This window comes from Galeopterus variegatus, unplaced genomic scaffold (genome assembly GCF_000696425.1).
Source record: "Galeopterus variegatus unplaced genomic scaffold, G_variegatus-3.0.2 Scaffold4732, whole genome shotgun sequence".
In the NCBI taxonomy this organism is placed as follows: domain Eukaryota; kingdom Metazoa; phylum Chordata; class Mammalia; order Dermoptera; family Cynocephalidae; genus Galeopterus; species Galeopterus variegatus.
Genome location: NW_007730843.1, coordinates 66804 through 78714, shown reverse-complemented (window position 1 = coordinate 78714; position 11911 = coordinate 66804). Strand labels below are relative to the sequence as shown.

The following is an 11911-nucleotide window of genomic DNA, read 5'->3' as shown; positions in this document are numbered from 1 at the left end:
ACTTTGGCCCAATCACTCAGCAGCATCCACCACTTTTGGCTGAGCACCTGCTTGTAGGTGTGAGCCAGGCTACCTGTCATCCCAGCAGCAGCCTTCCTTGCCCTCTTCCCTACCCCCAATGCAAGTCTTGTGGTGGAGATTTTTAAGGGCACCACCGAAAGTCTCCCTCAAGCAGTGTGGCCCGCCTCCACTTAGAACTAGACCTGACAAGCCCTTCTCCTTGCAGAGTCACTCCGCTGTGGGCAGCTCTCCTAAAGTTCCAGATCTGGGAAGAGACTGGCCCAGGCATGTTGGAGGGTTGGGATTATCCCTGCAGATACCTCCAGAATCTCCTGAGCCTTCTGCTTCAGTCTGGGGCTCATTTCCTCCACTATGCTGTCCTCTCCCTGGCAGCAGAGTAGCTTCCCTTGGTGTTTCTCCAACCACTAGTCACAGAATGATGTGGAGATACAGACAGCCTCAGAGACATCTCCCAGTACAGCCGTGCTGTGCACATGTGCTCAGCGCTGTGGTGGGGACAGTCCAGGAGGTGGTGAAGAACAGGTCAGGACAGAGGAAAGAAGTAGGAGACCTCCCTCTCTCTCTCAAGGCTAAAGCTCCAGATAACCCTGCACTGGGGATGTATAAAGGGAATGGCTCTGGTCCTTTAGAGAACTTGAGGAGAGATGGAGTAATGGGGGGCTGGGCTCCCCTAAGAGAATCACCTAGCAGGACCAACCAGGATCGAGGCACTCTGACCCCTAGCTTTGTTTGATTTGGAGCTCGATTTACTGGCAGGGAAGTTTGCTCCAAATTAGTTGTTTGCATCTACTGACCACTAACATGTTGTTAATCCTGATGCTTCGTGAAGCAAGGCTCCTGGGTTTGGCATTGCTTTATTGTGCCTTAGTGATTCAGAGCACAGACTTTGGAAGCCAGAAAACTGGATTTGAATCCAGTAGCTTCACTACTACCAGCTGTGTGACCCTGAACAAGTCACTTAACCATGTACAGCCTTGGTTCTATCATCTGTAAAGTGGGGATGATAATATGTACTACATTGGGTTGTTGTGGGGGGGCTGGATGAGAATAAACCTGAAGTATAGCGCCTCATGCATACCAAAGTTCCGTGAACCTTAGCAAGTGTCATTACTGAGGAAGTGTGAGAGAGGCTGGGGAAAGAACCCCCCTCAGGTCCCTCCCCCCAAATCTGCTGTCCTCCTGACTTTCTCCCCTGAGGCCAGGCAACAAGTTATGCCCAGAGGTGAGGTCAGGGTCCTGCCTGCACCAGGCCCTCTCTTGTCTGAGGTAGGGTGCATTCACTTTTGTGGCTCCACAGGAAGGGCAGCTATCACACATGGTATTATCAAATGATTTAAAAGAAAGTTGTCCTGACACCTCACAGGGCAAGGCATCATGACCCCAATCCACTAAGACTAGGCCCTGGAACCCATCCTCTTTCTTGTTGCCCTACTGCCCTCTGGCCAGGGCCCTCGGGCCCAGTGTTGGACAATGTGAGTGCAGTCGTTCCTACACAGTTCTCTGATGTCTGATCCTTCATTTAGTCAGGAAGTGTTTTATTATCATACATATTTTATAGATGAGATAGAGTCAGTAACAGGGCCTCGTGGTTCTAACACAGAGCCTTTGGGTTCTAAGCCCGGCCACCCAGGGCTGCCTCCCTCTGGGCTAGGACCTGGGTCTGCAGGCTGCATTGTCACTGGGAATCAGAGCTCTGTGTTTTCTCTCTCTTGAGGGTTGAGGTGTGGGGAGGAGGGGGCTGAGAGGGAACAGTGTGAGAAGGAGGAAGGCTCCCTTTGCCTTGCACTGTTTTTGATCAAGCCCCCAGCAGGAAGTGTCACAGGCCTGAGGCAAACTCTGCCTCATGCAGGAGTCCTCCCCTGGTCCCAGGGAAAGAGTGGGGATGGCCAAGGTTCATAGGCCTTTGGGCTGCTACAGAGAGATGAAGACTAGAGCCCCTCACCGGATATGACCTTGGAAACCTTCCAATCCATCTTCCTCATCTTAGAGCAGAAGTAACTGAAGCCAGGTGGAAGTGACTGTTGACAGTCTCACAGGGTAAATCAGCAACAAATTGCTACTTACAATTAGAGACTCTCATTCCACTGCTCCTCCATTGGGCCCCGTTGATTCGGTGGGACCTGCCTACCTTTTGCTTCTTGTCTCTTGCCTTTGGCACCCCGTGAAGGCGAAAGCCAGGCTGGAGTGGGGCCAGGGAGGCTGAGGGGAGGGGTAGCGAGACCGGGCCCTTTAAGAGGGCGGGTCGACCCCGCCCGGCCCCGCCCCCCAGGGGCGGCGCAGTTGCCTCAAGTCCTCAAAACACATTCTAGTAAAGGGAAGAGGGGCAGCATTGCATTAACAGAGTCTTATTTTGTAACCCTGTTGGCCATGTGAGCTGAATGTGAGTGTGGGAGCCAGTGGCTTGGGCATGAGCCTGACCTGCTCCCACCACGCAGTCTTTGTCACAGCTGATTTATACTGTGGGCTCCAAGCCAAGGAGGGATAGCGGACAGAAGGGTGGACAGTAACTGGTGAGGCTTTCTGTCTCCATGGGACCCCGGGACCCCAGGACCCAAACCTGAAAGGGATGCAAGAGGAGGGTGTACCTGCACTGCTGGATTCTGTGCGGTCTCTGTGGCCCAGACCTTGGCCCTACTCTGTGGAGGTTGGCAGATGGGCGGGTGTGGTATCATGGGTGCTCTGCCCCTGCCAGGGCCAGCTTTAGCTCCTAGCCCAGCCTAGAGGTGGGGCTTCCAGGGGCTGGGGGCAGGGGGCTAGATTTGTCTTCTTGTGACTTCCTCATGGCCTGGGTGCCAGGCCTACTCATTCCTGGGGCAGCACCATCTGGAGGGGCGGGACCTCGCGGCCTTTGGGGGGCAGGCGAGTGCGCTGGGCTGTGCAGGCGAGGGGGGCCCGGCGGGGAGCGCAGGAGGAGCGCGGCGGGCTCAGCCCCGCGCTGCCTGAGCAGCAGCCGCAGCGCGTCGGGGTTCTCAGCTGGGGCCCGCAGCAGCTCCGCGGGCTGAAGCTCGGCGTGGAGGAGCAGGGCGGGGTGGGTCCGGCCGTGCAGGAGGAGGGCGGGGTGGGCTTGGGGGTGCAGGAGCGGGGCGGCCGCGGCCACGAGCCCAACCTGGGGGTGGTGTGGGGACCGCCGGACGGTGCGGACTGGAGGCGCCCACCGCTGTGGACAGGCTCCGCGGGCTGGCCTGTGGCGCAGGAGGAGGGACTGGGGCCCCGCAAGCAGTACCAGGAGAAGGGGGGAGGCAGCCCCGCAGTGCAGGAGTGGGGCGAGGCCCGCGCCGGGGTGCAGGAGCGGGGGGAGGGGAGCCCACGCAGGCTGCTGCAGCAGCCGGAGCAGCTCCCCGGATTCGGGGACGGCTCCTGCGTGCCTGGAGAGGGGCCGGAAAGTTCGGGCGAGCTGGGAGAGAGGAACTGGGAGAGCTGCGAGCACCTCAGACGGGAGGCGGTGGTCCTGGGAGCGGTCACTGCGCGCCGAGACAGACCCGAGCTAGTAGGGAGGGCCCGGCCTGTGGGGCCCCGAGGACCTGAGGGGGAGGGGCGCCTGGGGGTACAGGAAGCAAATTGGTTGCCTGGGGTGCAGGAGGGACAGGTGGTGCAGGCTGTCCAGGAAACATACCTGAACGGGAAGGGGTCCCTAGAGGAAGAGGGACCGCCGGAGGGGCACAGGACTCGGAGGCGCAGGCGGAGAAGGAGGTGGTAACCCGCAGGCGACCTGCTTGGCATCAGGATCCCTCCAGGGCCGAGGGGAGCGCAGGATGTAGAGATTTGGGGAGTGGGGAGCAGGAGAGCGCTGTCAACCGGGGAGCTTTGGAAGCCACTGCCCAAGGGCAGGCAGTGGCCCGGAGGAACCTCTTCTTCTACCTCAGCCTGGGCATCGTCGGAGCTGTGTCTGCAGGGAGGCAGCGGAAGGCGGCAGGTAAGAAAGCCTATTACTGTGCTCAGTGGAGTTGGTGCGTTTGGAATCAAGGGGCTGTAGTTACCTTGGGAGAGGGTGGTCTCTAAACTGCCCTTGTTCTCTCGATTTTTCTACCCGGGGAGGGAGGAGGCAGTGCAGTTTCCAACAAGGCAAGACCTCTCCCCCCAATAGTGGATAGTATTATGGCAGCTGGAATGATGGGGCATCTTCTTAGAGTCTAGACTGGAAGTGAGACCGTCTGGGTGGCTGCCAGGTCTGGGCAGAGGGAAGAGAGAGAGCTCCAGGGCCGAAGTTGTAGGGAGGTAGTCAGCCCTCCACCTGCCTACTGGTGGAGATAGGGGTGACTCTGCCATAGCTGGGATGGTGCAATCAGCACATGTTGCCTCAAGTCCTCAAAACACATTCTAGTAAAGGGAAGAGGGGCAGCATTGCATTAACAGAGTCTTATTTTGTAACCCTGTTGGCCATGTGAGCTGAATGTGAGTGTGGGAGCCAGTGGCTTGGGCATGAGCCTGACCTGCTCCCACCACGCAGTCTTTGTCACAGCTGATTTATACTGTGGGCTCCAAGCCAAGGAGGGATAGCGGACAGAAGGGTGGACAGTAACTGGTGAGGCTTTCTGTCTCCATGGGACCCCGGGACCCCAGGACCCAAACCTGAAAGGGATGCAAGAGGAGGGTGTACCTGCACTGCTGGATTCTGTGCGGTCTCTGTGGCCCAGACCTTGGCCCTACTCTGTGGAGGTTGGCAGATGGGCGGGTGTGGTATCATGGGTGCTCTGCCCCTGCCAGGGCCAGCTTTAGCTCCTAGCCCAGCCTAGAGGTGGGGCTTCCAGGGGCTGGGGGCAGGGGGCTAGATTTGTCTTCTTGTGACTTCCTCATGGCCTGGGTGCCAGGCCTACTCATTCCTGGCCGGGGAGAGGGGAGGCTTGGTTGGCCAGCTTATGCGCCTTATCCTCTTAGGTCTGTTCACCTCATATCTGGCACTGTCAAGGTTCTTGCTTCCCCAGCCTTTGGGTGGAGGTGAGTGCAGAGTTGCTGCCTGCCTCAGAGCCTTAGCTGGGTCCCATCTCTGCCCCAGCCCATGGTGTGGCTCTGAGTCACATGGTCCCCAGACCTCTTTCCTGCCAGACTAGGTGGAGATAGTGCTCTCCTGTGGGGGCAAAGGAAGTGGTGGTGATGGCTGCTGCCTGCAGCTGGGATTGCTGGAGGAGCTGGTTAGCCTGCTGCTCATGCAAACCCAAACCTGTCTGTCAGCTTCAGCCCATGTCTGTCCCACTGACACCCCAAACACTCATGCTTCACCGGAAGTTCAGCTGCTGTGTCCATGGTGCCTGGCTCTTCTGGAATGGCCAAAGTGGTTCTGACTCTCCGGTTTCAATGGAGAGAATTGTCTGTTCTAAACACATACACATAATCACACATCTTCACCCACTTATTTCAGGTTGACTTTTTTGAGTTTGTGATAGATGAAGAGAAGGAGAAAGGGTATGGCATTAGACAGATCGGTTTTGATCTGGTCATAACACTTACTAGCTGCATAACTTCCCAGGCAAGATAATGCTTCTGGGCTTCAGTTTCCTTGTCTGTGCAGTAGGCCATGACTTTCCCTACAGTGACCTGAATGCAGAGGGTTCACACCCTTCTTTGCCAGACTGGTGCCCACCTTCCCAGGAACCCTGGCTACCTGTGGACCCTAAGCCCGAGATTATCCCCCTGCTTTGTGCTTATTCTGGAAGATGAAGTGGGTTTTTTTTTTTTTTGTCCTTTTTTGAGACCAGCAGAGGGTTCACACCCTTCTTTGCCAGACTGGTGCCCACCTTCCCAGGAACCCTGGCTACCAGATGTTGAGGAGGAGGAGTCAGTGCTCCCAGAGCTTTTCCTGTGGACCCTAAGCCCGAGATTATCCCCCTGCTTTGTGCTTATTCTGGAAGATGAAGTGGGGTTTTTTTTTTTTTTGTCCTTTTTTGAGACCAGCCGCACCGCGCTCAGCCAGTGAGCGCTGTGAGCGCACCGGTCATCCCTATATAGGATCCGAACCTGCAGCGGGAGCGCTGCTGCGCTCCCAGCGCCACACTCTCCCGAGTGCGCCACGGGCTCTGCCCTTGTTTTGTTTTTAATAGCAGCTTTATTGAAGTATAATGACATATGGTAAACTGAACATCTTTAAAACATACAACTTAATAAGTTTTTTTTTTTTTTCTGACTGGTAACGGAATAGCAACCCTCGGCACGGTGTGGTCTGCACTATGCTCAGTGAGCGCACCAGCCATCCCTATATGGGATCCGAACCCGCGGCCTCAGCGCTACCAGCGCCGCACTCTCCCAAGGGGCTGGTCCCACAATTTAATAAGTTTTAACATAAGTATATACCCATGAAACCACCACCACAATCAAGATAGTGAACATACTCCTTATTCCCAAACCCCCCAAATTTTTCATGTGCTCCTTTGGAATCCCTCCTTCCAACCCCTCCTCTGCAGTCTCCTTTCCCCTGGTAACAGACTGGTCTGCTTTCTGTCACTATATGGGAGTTTGTATTACCTAACATTTTATATAAATTGAGTCAAACAGCATGAGCTCTTTTTTTGTCTGTCTTCTTTCACACTGTGTAATTATTTTGAAATTCATCTATGTTGTTGCATGTACCAATAGTTCATTCCTTTTTATTGTTGACTAGATTGTTGCATGCATGTGCCACAGTTGTTAAAACATTTATCTGTTGATGGGTTGTTTTCAGTTTTGGGTTATTACAAATAAAACTGCTATGAACATTTGTGTTAGTTTTTGTATGGACATATGCATTTATTTCTCCTGTCTAAATCCCTAGGATTGGAATGGCTGTATCATATGGTAGGTGAACATTTAACTTTTAAGGAACTGCCAGACTGTTCTCCAAAGTGATTGTCCAACTTTATATACCCACCAGCTGTGTATGAGAGTTCTAGTTAGTCCACATGTTTGTTAACACTTAAGATCAATTTCTTTAGTTTTTAGAATTCTAATATGTCTGTAGTGGTATCTCATTATGGTTTTAATTTGCATTTCCTTAATGACCAATGTTGAGCATCTTTTCATGTGCTCATTTGCCATTTGTATGTCTTTGGCCTTGTGTCTGTTCGGGTTTGTTTACCCATTTTTGTTTTTTGGGGGTTTTTTTTGGTGGCTAGCCTATAAGGGGATCAGACCTTGGTGTTTTCAGCATCATGCTATAACCAGGTGAACTAACTGGCCAGCCCATTGTTTACCCATTTGTAATTGTGTGTGTGTGTATGTGTGTCTGTGTGCGTGTGTGTTTTTCATGGTGAGTTTTGAAGAGTTCTTTATGTGTTCTGGGTATAAGCTCTTAATCAGATATATGATTTGCACGTATTTTCTTCCAGTCTGTAGCTTGCATTTAAATTCTCTTAACAGTGTCTTTTTGAAGAGAAATTTAAAATTTTAATGAACCTCAATTTACCAATTTGTTCTTTTTTAGATTGTGCTTTTGTTGTGTGTCTAAGAAATCTTTACCTAACCCAAAGTTCCAATGGTTTTCTTTTTTTTTCCTCCTGTGTTTTCTTTTAGAAGTTTTGTAGTTTGGGGTTTTACATTTAGACCTATAATTCATTTTGGGTTAATTTTTGTACATGGTGCAAGATATGAATCAAAAATCAGGTTTTTTTGCATGTGGAGATCTAACTGTTCCAGCACCATTTGTTGAAAGACTTGTCTTGGGCTTCTGGTCAAGATGGCGGAATAGACAGTCCTTAGCCTTACTCCTACAAATTAACCAATTTACAACTATAAAAAAGCAACAACAGCCGACCTGAGGCTGCTAGAACTCAGGAGAAGAGGAGGAGAGACCTACAGAGTACATGAAGGTGGGAGAAGCTGCGATGAGAGAAAGAAAAAAACCACTCCAACCATTTTGAATCCTAGCCGCTTCCAGGCTGAAACTGATGAGCGCATGGAGCCGGAGCCAGCAAAAGCCGCAGCTGTGCTTTTTGGATGAAGTTGCGTGGAGGCAATAGGAGAGAAGAGGGCCTTGGTGACCCCGCAGGCCATCAAGACCACTAATAGGGTTCCTGTGGATGCACATAGGAGTGAGGAGCAACAACAACTGAAAAAAAGGAGCCACTCAGAGGCCAGTGAGTCATTGCAAGGGACTGATGCACAGCCTGTCCCATGGGAAGTGTTTGCCGCATGGGCGGTGGGGGAGACAGGCCCACCAGGAGAACACTGGGGCACAGCAAGGACAGCTGATCTACCCCCCAGTCAGTGCAGGACCACTCAGAGGAGACTGGTCAGGAGTATAGAATTGCATTGGGTGAAGTTTGATGAAAAGACTCAGGCCCAGATCAGAGTTTCAACACAACCCAGGTGCACCAGGTCTCTGGAAAGCTGGAAGTACCTATAAAGTCAACCATTAAAACTAGAGCTGCACAAAAAGCTTTCCCTAGGGAATCAGCAGCACAGCAGCAATTTGGCTAAACCACACAGCTAAAGTACTGGTCCTCACAGGAAGTTCCCCCATTTTAGAAGTAAGCAAAGGACAAAAAATTAGTTCTGGCTGAGGTACACTGCCAGCACCTTGGGGCCAGCCCAGGGATCTGAGGTATGGAGCAGGGGACCGGACACGCCTCCAGCAACCAGGCACACTGCCAGCACCTTGGGGCCCACCTGGGGACTGGAGGCATGGAGGCAGGGACCAGATGCCCCTCCCACAACCAGGTACATTGCCAATGCCTCAGGGCCCACCTAGGGACCAGAGGCATGGACCCGGGGACAAGACCTCCCTCCCACAACTAGGCACACTGCCAGAGCCTCAGGGCCTGCCCAGGGACCAGAGGCATGGACCCGGGGACAAGACCTCCCTCCCACAACCAGGCACACTGCCAGCACCTCAGGGCCTGCCTGGGGTCCTGAGGCATGGGTCGGTGGACTGGACCCCCCCACAACCAGGTGCACCACCAGTGCCAAGGAGCATGCCGAAAACACCACCTCCATGTCGGTGGCCCACCACAGCCACCACAATAACTATGGCTGTCACGAAAGTGGGTAGTCACCACAACCACCACGCAGATGGTCTGCCAGCCACTGGAGTGCATTGACACAAGGAGAGTCACCAGCAGAGACCAAAGAAAAGAAGAGGATATCTCTGTCCACAAAGTCCATTCCAGAGTGACAGAAGAAGCATCTGTTCTATGATAATATTGGAGGACCTGAACACACCTTTCAGCATTGGACAGATCATCTAGGCAACAAATCAACAGAGCAACCATTACTCTTTCAGGAGAGTAGATTTCTTCTCTCTCCTGAAAATCAACAGAGTAATCATTACTTTTTCAGAAGGAGAGAAGAAATCTAGGGTTATCAGAAAGGAGAGGAGGGAGGGAGGGGGGAAGGGAGAGATTGGACAAGGGGCTTAAAGAATAAGTACGATTTGTCACAATATGTATGCTAGTAATATTGATTTGATCAACGTATGTCAACATTGAACCCCCAAAATATGTATAATCAATTATGATTCAATAAAGATTAAAAAGAAAGAAAGAAAAACTTATCTCTTTACTGAATTGCCTTTGAATCTTTGTCAGAAATTAATTGTATATGTGTGGGTCTAATTCTGGACTCTGTTTTGTTCCATTGATCTATTTGTCTGTCTTTATCCCAATATCACACTGTCTTGGTTACTGTGGGTTTATAATAAGTCATGAAATAAGGATAACAACTCAAACTTTGTTTTTCCTTTTTAAAATTTCTTTAGATATTTTAGATTCTTTGCACTTCCATATGCATTTTAGAATTTGTTTGTCAATTTCAACAAATAAGCCTGCTGGGATTTTGATTGGGATGGTGATCATTTTGGAGAGAATTGACATCTTAGCAATATTGAACCTTCTGACCCACAAACATTGTATATCTCTGTATTTATTTAAGTTTTCTTTAATTTCTATTGGCAGTGTTTTGTAGTTTTCACTGTACAGTTCTTTTCCATCTTTTGTCAGACATATTGCATAATTTTTGATGCTCTTGTAAATTTCTTTTTTTTATGGTATTGGTGTTTTTTTAATTTAATCTTATTTTTTTATTTTTTTTTTTATTTTTTTTTCAGGGGATCTTAACCCTTGGCTTGGTGTTGTCAGCACCATGCTCTCCCAAGTGAGCTAACCGTCCATCCTTGTATAGGGATCCGAACCCATGGCCTTGGTGTTATCAGCACCGCACTCTCCCAAGTGAGCTAACCGTCCATCCTTGTATAGGGATCCGAACCCATGGCCTTGGTGTTATCAGCACCGCACTCTCCCAAGTGAGCCATGGCTGGCCCCCTGGTTTTTTATTTTTAAAAACCATTTTAATTGTAAAATATACATAACATAAAATTTATCATTTTAACCATTTTTAAGCATACAGTTCAGTGGTAGTAAATAAATTCATAATATTGAGTAACCATCATCACCATCTCCAGAACTCTTTTCATCTTGCAAAACTGAAACTCTGTACCCATTAAACAATAACTCCCCATGCCGTCCTCCCCCATTCTACTTTCTGTGTCTGTGAATTTGACTATTCTAGGTGCTTCATAGGAGTAGAACCATACGGTATTTGTCCTTTTGTGACTGGCTTATTTCACTTAGCATAATGCATTCAAAGTTTATCCGTGTTGTAGCACATGTCAGAATTTTCTTCTTTTTAAAGATTAGATAACATTCCATTGTATTAATACACCACATTTTGATCATTCATCTATTCATGGACACTTCATTGCTTCCACCTTTGGCTATTGTCAATAATGCTGCCTTAAGATGGTATTGATTTTTTAAATTTCAGTTTCCAGTTGCTCTTTACTGGTATATATAAATACTATTTTTTTTTATATTGAGCCTGAATCCTGTGTTAACCTGGAAAAAATACATTAGAGAAAAATATCTCCAAATATGTTGAGTTCATTTGTGATAGAAAATTGGATTATAATCCAGAATGCATACCATGGCAAGCCACGAATGCATTCAGTGAAGGAGGGGTAAGAGAAAGCTTTTATTGGCAAAAGGGGAGAGGTTCACATAAGCCGCTTGGAAACAGAGATTGTTGGTTCAAGATGCTCAAAGTCAGATTTGTTGTCAGTTCATTGGTCGAGATGCCATTACTGGGCAAGATTCTTCTCCAAGCATCTTATCTGAATGGCTGCTGTTCTAAAGAATGTCTAATGATAAACTTTGTCACAGAAACATGTGCATATGTGCAAAGCAGGAGATGTGTGAAGGACACGAAAGAGTGAAGGGATTTCTGATGGGTTTTTAGAAGTTCCTTGGAAACAGTTCTTATCTCAAACAAGCAAACATGAGCACCCCTCCTTTGTGCCTTTCCTGGTTCTATTTTGTCTGGGTCTGACAGAAAATGATTTCATCAACTTTCATACCTGTAACCTTGCTTAATTGATTGATTAGCTTTAACAGCTTTTTTGTAGCTTCCATTGGAATTTCTACGTAGATGTCATCTGCTAATGAAGACAGTTTTACTTCTTCCTTTTTGATCTTTATGCCTTTTTTTTTTTTTTTTTTCCCTTGCCTGATTGGACTGGCTACATCCTCTGGTATAATGTTGAATAGAAGAATAGATACCTCGTTTCTAATCTTTGAGGGAAAGCATTCAGTCTTTTTCCGTCAAGCATTATGTTAGCCTTTTCTTTCTTTTTTTTTTTTTTTTTTTCCCTTGCCTGATTGGACTGGCTACATCCTCTGGTATAATGTTGAATAGAAGAATAGATACCTCGTTTCTAATCTTTGAGGGAAAGCATTCAGTCTTTTACCGTCAAGCATGATGTTAGCCTTTTCTTTCTTTTTTTTTTTTTTTTGGTCTTTTGTCTTTTTTCCGCCCCGTACCGGACCGGGGACCGGCAACGGGATCGCAAGCCTCGGTGTTGCTCCTCGGTGTTGCTCCCGCGCCTCGCTCAGCCAGTGAGCGGGAGCCGGTCCGTATGTGGGATCCGAACCCT

At 49.4% G+C, this 11911-nt stretch overlaps 1 protein-coding gene across 1 annotated transcript in view; it reads left to right on the top strand.

Moving 5' to 3' along the window:
- The first annotated feature begins 3640 nt into the window (after nucleotides 1-3640).
- Nucleotides 3641-11911, top strand: part of TNK2 (tyrosine kinase, non-receptor, 2) — a 47225-nt gene continuing 38954 nt past the window's right edge. Inside the window, exon 1 of the mRNA XM_008588232.1 lies at nucleotides 3641-3934. The gene's annotated coding sequence lies outside the window, so the exon portion shown is untranslated. The remainder of the gene's footprint in view (nucleotides 3935-11911) is intronic.